This window comes from Hordeum vulgare, chromosome 2H (genome assembly GCF_904849725.1).
Source record: "Hordeum vulgare subsp. vulgare chromosome 2H, MorexV3_pseudomolecules_assembly, whole genome shotgun sequence".
NCBI classification, from domain to species: domain Eukaryota; kingdom Viridiplantae; phylum Streptophyta; class Magnoliopsida; order Poales; family Poaceae; genus Hordeum; species Hordeum vulgare.
The window spans coordinates 52,758,657-52,771,399 of NC_058519.1; positions in this window are offsets into that span (position 1 = coordinate 52,758,657).

Here is a 12,743-nt window from a genome sequence, read left to right on the forward strand (position 1 = left end):
GCAGCAAAACGCACATCACCACCCACAAAACCTTTTGTGTTCTACTCGAGAAGACATCTACGCATGAACCTAGCTCATGATGCCACTGTTGGGGAACGTCGCATGGGAAACAAAAATTTTCCTACGCGCACGAAGACCTATCATGGTGATGTCCATCTACGAGAGGGGATGAGTGATCTACGTACCCTTGTAGATCGTACAGCAGAAGCGATGTGAGATCGCGGTTGATGTAGTGGAACGTCCTCACGTCCCTCGATCCGCCCCGCGAACAATCCTGCGATCAGTCCCACGATCTAGTACCGAACAGACGGCACCTCCGCGTTCAGCACACGTACAGCTCGACGATGATCTCGGCCTTCTTGATCTAGCAAGAGAGACGGAGAGGTAGAAGAGTTCTCCGGCAGCGTGACGGCGCTCCGGAGGTTGGTGATGATCTTGTCTCAGCAGGGCTCCGCCCGAGCTCCGCAGAAACACGATCTAGAGGAAAAACTATGGAGGTATGTGGTCGGGCAGCCGTGAGAAAGTCGTCTCAAATCTGCCCTAAAAGCCCCATATATATAGGAGGAGGGAGGGAGACCTTGCCTTGGGGTCCAAGGGACCCCAAGGGGGTCGGCCGAGCCAGGGGGGAGGACTCTCCCCCCCCAAACCGAGTCCTACTTGGTTTGGTGGGAGGGAGTCCTTCCCCTTTCCCACCTCTCCTCTTTTTTTCTTTCCTTTGATATTTTCTCTTCCTTGGCGCATAGGATTTGGTGGGCTGTCCCACCAGCCCACTAAGGGCTGGTGTGACCCCCCCAAATACCTATGGGCTTCCCCGGAGTGGGTTGCCCCCCTCCGGTGAACCCCCGGAACCCATTCGTCATTCCCGGTACATTCCCGGTAACTCCGAAAACCTTCCGGTAATCAAATGAGGTCATCCTATATATCAATCTTCGTTTCCGGACCATTCCGGAAACCCTCGTGACGTCCGTGATCTCATCCGGGACTCCGAACAACATTCGGTAACCAACCATATAACTCAAATACACATAAAACAACGTCGAACCTTAAGTGTGCAGACCCTGCGGGTTCGAGAACTATGTAGACATGACCCGAGAGACTCCTCGGTCAATATCCAATAGCGGGACCTGGATGCCCATATTGGATCCTACATATTCTACGAAGATCTTATCGTTTGAACCTCAGTGCCAAGGATTCGTATAATCCCGTATGTCATTCCCTTTGTCCTTCGGTATGTTACTTGCCCGAGATTCGATCGTCAGTATCCGCATACCTATTTCAATCTCGTTTACCGGCAAGTCTCTTTACTCGTTCCGTAATACAAGATCCCGCAACTTACACTAAGTTACATTGCTTGCAAGGCTTGTGTGTGATGTTGTATTACCGAGTGGGCCCCGAGATACCTCTCCGTCACACGGAGTGACAAATCCCAGTCTTGATCCATACTAACTCAACTAACACCTTCGGAGATACCTGTAGAGCATCTTTATAGTCACCCAGTTACGTTGCGACGTTTGATACACACAAAGCATTCCTCCGGTGTCAGTGAGTTATATGATCTCATGGTCATAGGAATAAATACTTGACACGCAGAAAACAGTAGCAACAAAATGACACGATCAACATGCTACGTCTATTAGTTTGGGTCTAGTCCATCACGTGATTCTCCCAATGACGTGATCCAGTTATCAAGCAACAACACCTTGCTCATAATCAGAAGACACTGACTATCATCGATCAACTGGCTAGCCAACTAGAGGCATGCTAGGGACGGTGTTTTGTCTATGTATCCACACATGTAAATGAGTCTTCATTCAATACAATTATAGCATGGATAATAAACTATTATCTTGATACAGGAATTATAATAATAACTATACATTTATTATTGCCTCTAGGGCATAATTCCAACATGACCCATGATCAAGCAGTCTTGCTTGGCTCCTTAAGTCAATATACTCTAATATAGGTGACCTAGTCACCGACGAACATCTAGATGAAGTTTCTTGTATGGTTCATAATTTTATTGCATGCTTTCTTGCAACCATTCAATTTTCATCTAGTTGTGAAAATTCTTTGCAAATGTTTAAAAGAAACTTGAAAATCATTTCAATACTTTGTGAGAGATTTGGCCAAAATATCTAAGAATTTTTATTGACAAAATGGCCAGGAAGGATTTACAAGCGTTTTAAAAAGAACCCATACTTCCAAGAACTTAAGATTCTATTTGCAAACTCGGTCTTCTAAACTGGGAAAATCGGTCATACCAACTTTTCTCCCAGAGGCCTAAGTTCATTCTCGGTTCTACCGAACCATTTTGCCTTGGAGACTCCGAATTTTGATGCTACCTGTGTTCTTAGTGATTATCTCAAAAAAAATTCAAGTGCGGGGGGGGGGGGGGGGTCCTTCAACTAAGTTCTCGAAATTTCAAAGGGGAGAAATATCTAGGATCCCTACTAAAAGGGGGAGAAATTTGAAGGAACCCTTATCTATGCAAGGGGAGAAATATCAAGGAACCCTTATCGACTCAAGGGAGAAATATCAAGGAACCCTTACCTACTGAAAGGGGGAGAAATATTAAGGAACATTATCTACATCAAAGGTAATCCAGGATCCCTTACACTCAAGGAACCCTTACCCTATGACCTTTTTGGAAATTAATGACAAAGGGGGAGAAATATCAAAGCTTATTCTTGAAGAGGGACAAATCCTTAAGGGGGAGAGATATTAAAGGGGGGTAAATTCTTAAGGGGGGAAGTTATCTAAGACTATGCTTGCCCAAAGGAGGTAAACTACAAGAAGGCAAAGCTTCTTGTATTGGACTTGTCTCACCCTACCTACACCCAATATCTACATGCTATGATTCACGGGGAGAGGATATCCAACATATTCACACTTAGGGTAGAAAGCTCTAAATGTTCTTGGAGACATATCTATCCAAACAAATAGGGGGGGAATTATCTATCATCAAATCCTATTTTCAATATGTCTTCATTGTCTTTGTACTTTTGAACCGCTTTGCATCTCTACAATAGAATACTCTTGTGTTATCTAACAAGTGGTTTCTCAAGTGTGTTTCTAATGCTAAGATGCTCAAAAACTCCAAGGTAAGTATATGCATCATATCCTTGTTCAAGATGATTTTTTGTCTCTTGCACATATTATTTGCAAGAGTGAGTCTTGAACATGGAAACCTTCCAATTCACATATGGTTGATGCATATAGCCAAGATTCACATGACTTGTCTTGTCCCTTCTACTATGTGTGCGCCCATGCATCACAAAGCAAATATCTCTTAAAAGGATTGCACACATTTAGGGGGAGCTCGTATTAGTCATGTATCTTTCAAAGCCATCATATTCTAATACCTATCTCTATTTGAAGCTTTGACTGTATGTTGTCATAAATTACCAAAAAAGGGGAGATTGAAAGCACATATGCTCCTTTGGTGGTTTTGATAATTCATGACAACATACATTGTCTCTTGGACTAATACTTTTACCTAGTATATTTTAGATATAGTCCACAGGGAGGATTGGCTAAGAATTGTGAGGAGAAGACCCAAGTGTTAGAGCATATTTCTCCATATGTGGTTTTGGTAATTGAAGATAATCCCTATGGACTAATGGTTACCTTAAGTTATATTCAAAGGATTTGTCCATACGCACTTCTTGAAGTCCATCTGTTGGTTTCAAGGAGTTTATATGATGACCAAGCTGGTATTCAAGGTATTATGCAAAAGAATGGTCATAAAGACACAAGGTTGATCAATACTAAGACAAATAGTAAATGAAGTTGATCAACACACAAAGCATACAAGATGTACCGAGAGGGATCAAGTGATCCCATGGTATGGTAAGCATTGCACATTACGCTTTTGAGTACTAACCCATGGTCTTCGTGAGAGTTCTATGTGGGGTTAGGTGTGTTTTCATGGGCTTACGTCAAGAGGAATATCTCATTCAACCCATGAAGGATGACATCAAGTGGTGGTCGTCATCAATATTGCGATGTGCAAGTTCAAGAGGAGCATCACGAAGACATCATGCTTGAAGCGTGTCGTCCATTGTGGTGGACTTGTGAAGATGTGCTGAAGAGTGGCTCACCCATATTGAGTATGGGGGAGCAATCAACCAATCTTCATCAAGCCAACGCAATCAAGAAAGGTGGTCCATATTGAGGAAGATAAGATCATCATAATCTAGCTCAAGTGGATTATGTGCAAGGTATAGGTTTGCCCTTGATAGAGTTTTCTATTTTAGGATAGATTGTCGTACTGTCAAGGGAGGCTCTCAAGTGAGTAGCTTGATTGTATCGTTCGTTGAGAGCCCAAACTATTTGCATCCTTGCATCACCTTTCTGGTTCTTTTTTTGTGTTTCTCTTTGTGAGTATTAGAGATTATGGTCATCTTTATGACAAGCTCGAGTTCATCGAAAACGGAGTTCATGTGCATCTACTATGATGTTTTCGATGTTGGAGTTTTTGCCGGTTCTTCATTCATAGAGGTTTCACATCTCTATATCATTGTCATTTTTCTACTACCTCTTCTTGCTATAACCATTCGTTATTTGGATAGTACTTGTCGTCTGCTATCCAACAAGCTTGAGTTTACTCAATTCGGAGCTCATATGCGAAAGTTATGGCTCTTTTTGTCTTACTTATTTTTCACTAAGAGGTTGTACCGGTTCTAACACAGGTTGTACCGGCCGACCAGTACAAATGGTGTTTGGAGCGGTTGTACTGCTCCAGAATTGGTATGCAGGTTGTACCGGCCATGTACCGCTCTACCATCGGACTAGGTTCTATTTTGGAGCGGTTCTTGGGCGGTTGTGGGACGATTGTACCGCTATATTACATTGACCGGTTGCACAACCCACATCATCGGTTGTACCGCCCCTGTGTAATTCTGCACATAATGAGCAGATAAATGGGGACCTATTTAAGGGGGTCTTCTTCCCCAATAGTTCCCTATCTTTCCAGCTCGTGTCTGCCCCCCATTATTGACATTCTTTGAGCTTGCTAACTCTCATCTCTCCAATGATTCTTGCTAGTTCTGGAGGGAAAAGAGAGAGGATATCTAGATCCACATTTCCACCAATCACTTTCTCCTCTATGTGAGGGGAACCCCTTGGATCTTGATCTTGGAGTTCTTTGTGATCTCGTTGTTCTTCCTCTCATATTCCTCCACAGATTTTGTTGTTGTGGAGGGATTTGAGTGTGAGGGACTTGACAACTTCGTGTGTTCTTTCCATTGCATTAGTTGCATCAGTTTGAGTTCTCCACGGTAATACGTGGAAGTGAAAAAGTGTGAGAATCTTATTACCCTTGGGTACTTGGTACCCTAGAGATTGTTCTTCTTGGATGCTTTGGCGTCCTAGAAGCTTGGTGGTGCCTCAGAGCTCAATCATTGTGGTGTAAAGCTCCCGGTATGCTTCGGGGTCTCCAATTAGGTTGTGGAGATTGCCCCGGGCATTTGAGGTTACCTCGAAGCCATATTCCATTTTGATGAAGCTTCGTGGTGTTGTTGGGAGCCTCCAATTAAGTTGTGGAGATTGCCCCAACCTTGTTTTTACGGGTTCGGTGACCGACCTCAAGGGTCCCTTAGTGGAATCACGACATCTTGCATTGTGCGAGTGCGTGAGGAGATTACGGTGGCCTTAGTGGCATCTTGGGGAGCATTGTGCCTCCACACCGCTCCAAACGGAGATTAGCATCCGCAAGGGTGTGAACTTCGGGATACATCATTGTCTCCGCGTGCCTTGGTTATATCTTACCCAAGCCCTTTACTTATGCACTTTACTTTGTGATAGCTATATTGTTTCTTGTTATATATCTTGCTATCACTTAGTTATTTATCTTGCTTAGCATAAGTTGTTGGTGCACATAGGTGATCCTAGTTGTTTTAGGTTTTGTGCTTGACAAATTAAACGTTAGTTTTATTCCGCATTTGTTCAAGCCTAAGCTGTAGTTATTTTTAAACGCCTATTCACCCCCGCTCTAGGCGACATCCATGTCCTTTCCCAAAGGAAGGAAAGGAATAGGATTGGCCAAGCTTCAATCTTCAAGACTCTACATTTTATATTTTGTGAGAAATCAAACTTGAGTCCATATGAAAGCCAATACTATTATAAGGGGACGAGGTGACTATGATGATCTAGTTGCTCAAGTGCTTAGAGATTAACCACCAAAAATAGTCATGAATTTTCCCACAAATATTTTGTCCAAAATCTTAAATATCCAAAAATTGGTGCCACCAACTTTTTGCATTCGGCCCTACCTAGTTTTACCCCAGACAGATCCTATGGTAAACCCTAGCTTCTTGGTGACACCAAGTCTTGTTTAGGTCTCACCGAGAATCAGTGACCAACTCTCTGTCTACCAGTTTCTAAGAATCGTAATTTCCAAGTTTTAGGAATCTGTGCCACCAAGTCTAATAACTGTCGAGGCCAGCCAAAATCGGACCCATCGATATTCATATATTGGTCTCACCGAAACGCCAAAAGTTGCCACATTTTGCATTAGTCGGTGCAACCGAGTTTTTTACTTCGGTTTTACCGAGTTGGGAAATAATGTTGTAATGGTTGGATTTTTGGAGATGTCTATATATACCCCTCCACCACCTCTCATTCGAAGAGGAAGCACTCAAAACATACAAGCAATTGCCTCATCCATTTCCATGAGAGAGAGGCACCTGCTCATGTGTTGAGATCAAGATATTCCATTCCTACCATAATAATCTTGATTTCTAGACTCCCCAAGTTGCTTTCCACCCAATCAATCTCTTCTACCCAAACCAAATCTATGAGTGAGTGAGTGAGTGTTGAGGAGACTATCGTTTGAAGCACAAGAGCAAGGAGTTCATCATACTACCACATCTATTACCTTTTGGAGAGTGGTATCTCCTAGATTGGTTAGGTGTCGCTTGGGATCCTCCTACTTCGTGGTGTGTGGTTGAACCAAGAAGTTTGTACGGCCAAGGAGATCGCCTACTTCGTGAAGATCTACCCCGAGTGAGGCTAGTCCTTCGTGGATATAAGCCCTGGTGGGATAGACAAGGTTGCTTCTTCATGGACCCCTTGTGGGTGGAGCCCTGTGTGGACTCGCGTACCGTTACCCTCCGTGGGTTGAAGTCTCCATCAACGTGGACGTATGATAGCACCACCTAACAGAACCACGCCAAAAATCTCTGTGTCAATCTTTGCGTTTGGTCTTCCTTAAGTCCACTCCTTACTTTGCATGTGCATGTCTTTACTTTCCGCTGGTATTCTCATATACTTGCATGTGTAGGGTGTTTTTGACTTGTTATAAATGCTAAAATCTGCCAACCATTAAAATTGAGAAAAGGCTAGGTTTTAATTTGTCAAGTAGTCTATTCACCCCCCCTCAAAATATACCTTCTAGTGTTCCCACAAATTCCTACAAGCATATGTTCCTCCCTCATAATAATTTTCACTAACATCATGAAAGAATTCAACAATATAACTATCACATAAAGAATTCTTTTCATGATCCACAAGCATAGAAAATTTATTACTCCCAACAAGAAAACTTCTCGTACATAATAGTGCGAGCATCATAGGAGACTCAAATATTATAAATTGTTTCCACATTAAAAGAGCAATGCTCAAAAAAGGGTACTCATAATTATGACAAGTTTTATAATAATAGTTGATACGTCTCCTACGTAGCTATAATTTTTTATTGTTCCATGCTATAATATTATCATTCTAGAATGCTTTTACGATGCTTATATACCAATTAGTATTATTTTTAGCAATAACCTATTAACACAGTACGTAGTACCACTTGTTGTTTTCTGCATGTTTTTGGCTTTCGGGTTTACAATACCAAATGGAGTATAATTGCCACGAAACTTTTTATAATTTTTTCTGGACCAAAAGAAGACATGGAAGCTTAGGGAGGAGATCAGACTCCGCGCGAGGGTAGGAGCAAACAACAAGGCGCGCCCAGGGGGTGGCCACGCCCTGATGTGTGCTACCCCCTCGTGTGTCCCCCTACATACCTCTATGGCCTATAAATTCGAAAATATCCCAAAACTCTACGGGAGCCACCAGAAACAATTGTTCTGCCCCCGCAAGTCTCTATTCCACGCGTGTGCCCATTTGGAGCCATGTTCCGGTGTCCAGGCGGATCGATCACAGAGGGCCTCTGTTAGAGCATATATCTCCATATGTGGTTTTGGTAATTGATGACAATTCCTATGGACTAATGGTTGCCTTAAGTTATATTTATAGGATTTGTCCATAGGCACTTCTTGAAGTCCATCTGTCGGGTTCAAGAAGTTTATATGATGACCAAGATGTTATTCAAGGTATTATCCAAAGAATGGTCATAGAAACACTAGGTTGATCAAGATCTCAGACAAAGAGTAAATCAAGATGATCAACACACAAAGCGTATAAGATGTACCGAGAGGGATCAAGTGATCCCATGATATGGTAAGCATTGTCCATTACGTGTTTGTGTACTAACCCATGGTCTTTGTGAGACTCCTGTGTGGGGGTTAGGTGTGCTTCCATTGGGCTTGCGTCAAAAGGAAGATCTCATACAACCCATGAAGGATGACGTCAAGTGGTGATCGTCATCAAGATTGTGGTGTGCAAGTTCAAGTGGATCAGCACGAATATATCATTGAAACTATTGTCAATGATCATGTGCTGATAAGGACAACCTCATGTGCTAACAAGGACAAGATCAAGATAAGCATTCCTGAGCACTACATGCTTGATTCTTGTGGATGTTCACATGGTGGACAAATGAAGATGAATACATAAGCTAGGCTTTCCGCATTATGTATGGGAAAGCTACTTGAAGACTTCATCATGTCTTGCTTTCAACTTGAGCCAAGAAGGAACAACAACATCAAGCTTAGGTGAAAGGGCTAACTCAAAGGTATCAACTCCTTTGACGTTAGTTGTGCGGAGTGATGATCAGCGAATAAAAGTATACACTCAAGTATGGATCATCAGTACTCTTTTATGATTCTTGAGTCCTTAGGGATCCCGCACTATTAAGAGCGGATCACAGGTTTTGCGATGAACTTGCTCAAACTACATCATCACTTTCTGCTCAGACAAACATCTCCACTGTTTTGTTGTTATCTGAAAACAAAACTAGTGCCTCGGACATCCGGCTTTCTCCGGACGTCCGAGGACCGGACGACAAACTAGTTCGGAAATCCGGAATCCTATACCAGAGAAATCAGAGCCATATAACTCGGACTTTCGGCTCCCTCCGGACGTCCGAGGCCCGGATGTCCGGCCAAGTCCGAGAAATCCGGAAGCCTGCACCAGTAGAAGTTGAGTTCTATATCTCGGAAATCCGGCTCCCTCCGGACGTCCGAGCGCCGGACGTCCGACACCCTTCGGAAATCCGGAACCTACCACCAGTAGAAGTTGAGCTGTATAACTCGGATTTCCGGTCCTCTCCGGACGTTCGGTGGCTGATAAATTCAACATAGGTTCAGTCGTATCTACAGGCCTCGGACGACCGACCCCTGTCGGACGTCCGATCACTGTTTAATTCAAAATAGTTTCAGTCGTATCTACAAGCCTCGGACGACCGACCCCTGTCGGACGTCCGACCCCTTGCGGACGCCCGGGCTTCCGACAACTGTCGGACGTCCGGATCCTGTGTAACTTAAAGTGTCCGCAGTATTTTCAGTGATATCTACAGGCCTCGGACGACCGACCCCTGTCGGACGTCCGACCCCTCGCGGACGCCCGGACTTCCGACAACTGTCGGACGTCCGGACCCTGTGTGACTTAAAGTGTCCCCAACGCCTCTTTTTCTCTCCCCACTATAAATACCCCCCTCCCACTTCGTGAGAGGGTTGCCCAACACAGCCTTATCCTCATAAGAACAAATTTCCACCTCACACACATTTGCTCACTCCAAATCTTAGATCCCAAGAGCATTTGTGAGCCCCTTTGAGAGTTGTTCCAATCAAAAGATAGATCGTCTCCCTCTCCTTCTCTCAACCCAAGCTATTTGTGATTTGAGAAAGTTTTGAGCTTTCCCCGTGATCTTGTTACTCTTGGAGGTTGGAGACTCCTAGGCGGTAGGAGTTCTTCGGAGAGGAATCAATCCGTGTGATTTCCCCCGGAAAAGTTTGTGAGGGTTTGGAAGCCACCTCAAAGGCTTACCACTAGTGGTTGACAAACGCCTTCGTGGTGCTATATCAAAGGGAGAATAGGGCGAGCCTTCGTGGCGTTGGTGTGCCTTCGTGGTAACATCCACCTCTCTAACGGTGACTAGCTTCCCTTCAAGGAAGTGAACATCGGGATACATCTTCATCTCAGTGACCTTGGTTATCCTTAACCCTAACTCCTTACTTGTGGTTTACTTGTGTTATTTGAGCATACATACATTGCATATTGGTTGTGCTCATTATATTGTGTTGGCTATTTCTTGTACAAGATTAATCGTTCAAGCATACCCTCTATATCCACACGTTCATACTTGCAGCCCTTGATATATTGTGTTGATATAGTGTGATCTAGTATCTTGTGTCGTTCACCTACTTGTCGTGTGATATAGCTCAAGTAAGATTGTGTAACTTACTTGTGCTTGTTAGTAACTGTATTGTGTCCATCTTGGTAGATCGTGTTGTTGATACACGTTGCAGTGCCTAGTGCATTGAGGATTTGCGCTTGACAAGTACCCTCTTAGTTTATTTCCGCATTAGGTTCAAGCCAAATCCGAAGAAGTTTTTAAATAGCCTATTCACCCCCCCTCTAGGCGGCATCGAGGTCTTTTCAACCTCTACATCAACCTTGTTGCTCCCATCGTGATGTGTGAATAGTTTACCACAGACCTACGGGTCTGTAGTTAGTACCTAGATGGCTATTTCTCTCTTTCTCTCCCTCTCCCTCTCTCTCTCTCTCTTGATCTTGATCTTGATCTTCAATACAATGATCATCGCATCTTTGCTTTGATCTATCTAATGTAATTTTTTTGTGCGGTGCGTTCGTTGGGATCCGATGAATTGTAGGTTTATGTTCAGATTATTCTTGATAAAGATTTAACTCTTCTATGAATTATATTATGATTCATTCTATTATGATTCCTATTTTCATGATTATTATAGCTTCATAATTCTCTCCGATCTATTGAAATAGTTTGGTCAACTAGCTTGATATTTCTTCAGTGAGAGGGGTGCATTGTAGTGGGTTCAATCTGGGGGAGTTCTATATCCCAATGACAGAAAGGGACAAGGACACGTCTTTGTATTGTTGCCACTAAGGATTAAATGATGGGGTTAATTCATATTCATTGAGTTCTCTTTGTCTACATCATGTGATTGTTCTCCAAGCATTACTCTCTTTTACTTAATACTCTAGATGCATGCTGGATAGCGGTCGATTGGTGGAGTAATAGTAATAGGTGCACGTAGGAGTCGGCCTTTTCTTATGGATGTGATGTCTATATATACATGATCATTGTCGTAAATATCACATAACTATGCACCTTCCTATCAATTGCCCAACAATAATTTGTTTATCCACCGTATGCCTACTACATGAGAGATGCCATTAGGGGAAACTACGCCCCCCGGGTCTATTCACTTATAAGTTTACAAATGCTACAATTACCTTGCTGCCTTTATTTACTTTGCATTTATCAACTATCATCTACACACTTTACTTGCTTGCAAATAACGAGTACAAGGGGATTGACAACCCTCTTGCCCGCGTTGGGTGTAAGTGTTTGCTTTTTTGTGTGCAGTCGTTGAAGACGGGGGTTGGTTGTTACTCCTATTGGTTCGATAAACCTTGGTTCTCTACTAATGGAAATATTTATCTATAATGTGCTGCATCACCCGTACTCTTTACGGAAAACCCAACGCAGATCACAAGTATCAGGAAGTATTTCTGACGCCATTGTTGGGAAGTATCACCAACCTACTATGAAGTACCTTCGCACAAATTATCATTCACTTGCTCTTCTTTTTGTTTCCTGTTATATTTAGCTTGCTTCATGAAAAAGTAAAAAAAATACTTGTCTTTGCTAGTCACTAGTTTACTTCTTTGCTCGCTAGTTTACTTGTCATGCTTGTTACTTTGCTTTCTCGGTCACCATGCCTCAAGATACTACTAAGTTGTGTGACTTCTCAAATACTAATAACAATGATTTTATTAGTACACCTATACCACCCGCCACTAGTGCGGAGTCTTATGATATAAATGATGCATTACTGAATCTTGTGATGAAAGAACAATTTTTAGAAAGTCATAATGAAGATCCCGCTGCTCATCTTAATATCTTTGTTGAACTTTGTGATATGCAAAAGAAAAAGGACATGGATAATGAAATTTGTCGGAACGAAAATGACTCAACATTCTGGCAAAACATAGGCCAGTCAGAGGTGTTCCCTGCAAAATCATACACATGTTCAAATAGACAAGCAATACATGTCTAAATATCATCATACACATGTTCGAGGAGAAGAGAAGGAGGAGGTGGACTTTTAGCTCACCGGCTAGGCTGTAGAGGAAGTAGAGGAAGCTCCAATGACGGTCACTCCAGGAAGAGGTGACACTACAAAGCCTACATATTCCATTGAGTGAAAATGACAAAGTCATACTGACATAAAAATAATTAAATTGTCCAATATGTTTCTATACAGAAAATAAGAATTCGTGTTACTAATTATTTTTACTATAAAATTCTATTACTAAGTTTGATACCTAAACATTTCTCATATATCATTCCAATACATTTC